This window comes from Octopus bimaculoides, chromosome 5 (genome assembly GCF_001194135.2).
Source record: "Octopus bimaculoides isolate UCB-OBI-ISO-001 chromosome 5, ASM119413v2, whole genome shotgun sequence".
Taxonomy (NCBI): Eukaryota; Metazoa; Mollusca; class Cephalopoda; order Octopoda; family Octopodidae; genus Octopus; species Octopus bimaculoides.
Window position 1 is genome coordinate 78,155,138 of NC_068985.1, and position 1,538 is coordinate 78,156,675.

Genomic DNA, 1,538 nt, shown 5'->3' on the forward strand with positions numbered 1-1,538 from the left:
ATATATATATATATATATATAAACAATATATGAGTATATGCATATATATGTACATGTATGTATATACGTTCATCTACATGTACATATAGATACATAACTGGGTACATGACGTGGTGAAAGAACGAGGACAAAATGGTAAACAAGGTGCAACAAACAAGCAGGCCACATAGAAACATCCCCTTCATCAGCTGCCACCATTAAAACTCCGGCGTTTCGAAGAATTATATATATATATATATATCACTTTACAGGGTGTATATATACAAAAGTATATAAACTAAAATCCATTGGATGAACATAGAACATCATATTTTACACATACAATTATATAATTACCACTCACATACATGTACATGCATACATACATATGCATTCACACACACACATACACACATTATATATAATATACATACATTATATATATGCACACATTATATATATAATATACATACATATGCATTCACACACACACGCATTGGCACTAATAAGTCTAGCCTTGGAACCAGGAGCCCGCTTCTTTGGGCTGTCTTTAGAGACGATAGCACACGTTTCCGTCACTCCGCCCACGCTTTCTTTATATTGATATTTCAATAGACAATGACCTGCAGTTCAAACATTTTATCGGTCGCATCTGTCGCACCAACCAGAGTGTGTCTGTACATGGTACTGCACTTATTTAATGTCGAACTTATGCAACATATGCACACTTACGCCCTTACACACACATCCGAACACATGTGCATATATATATATAATATATATATATATACTAATATGTGTGTGTGTGTGTGTTTGTGTGTATACATACATGCACGTGCACACGCACACGCACACACACACACACACACATACATATATATATATATATATATATAGAGAGAGAGAGAGAGAGAGAGAGAGAGAGACAGAGAGAGAGGCGCAGGAGTGGCTGTGTGGTAAGTAACTTGCTTATCACCTACATGGTTCTGGGTTCAGTTCCACTGCATGGCACCTTGGGCAAATGTCTTTTACTATAGCCTCGGGCCGACCAAAGCTTTGTGAGTGGATTTGGTAGACGGAAACTAAGAGAAGCTCGTCGTATATATATATATATATATGTATATATATGTGTGTGTGTGTGTGTGTGTGTAAGTATGTTTGTGTGTCTGTGTTTGTCCTCCCAACATGGCTTGACAACCGATGCTGGTGTGTTTACGTCCCCGTCACCAAGCGGTTCGACAAGAGGGAGCGATAGAATAAGTACTAGGCTTACAAAGAATAAGTCCTAAGGTGGATTTGCTCGACTTAAGGCAGTGCTCCAGCATGGCCGCAGTCAAATGACTGAAACAAATGAAAGAATAAAAGAAATAAAAATATGCCTATATGTAAATACATACATTTGTATATTTTTGTATGCATGTATACAAGTTTGTGTGTGTGTGTGTATGTGTGTGTGTTAAGTGATTATTATTACTATCATTATCATCATCATCATCATCATCATCATCATCGTCATTATTTAAAACAATTTACTCCTCGAAGAAACCTAGCACGTGAGG

The 1,538-nt window shown here is 36.8% G+C and overlaps 1 protein-coding gene across 3 annotated transcripts in view; it reads right to left on the minus strand.

Moving 5' to 3' along the window:
* LOC106880246 (synaptotagmin-17) overlaps positions 1-1,538 on the minus strand; it is a 102,020-nt gene that overhangs the window by 66,826 nt on the left and 33,656 nt on the right. The window contains exon 1 of one of the 3 annotated variants that reach the window (XM_052967806.1): positions 453-512. The exons of the other annotated variants lie outside the window; for them this stretch is intronic. The gene's annotated coding sequence lies outside the window, so the exon portion shown is untranslated. Of the gene's footprint in view, positions 1-452; positions 513-1,538 lie in introns of those variants that run through there. 3 annotated transcript variants of the gene reach the window in all.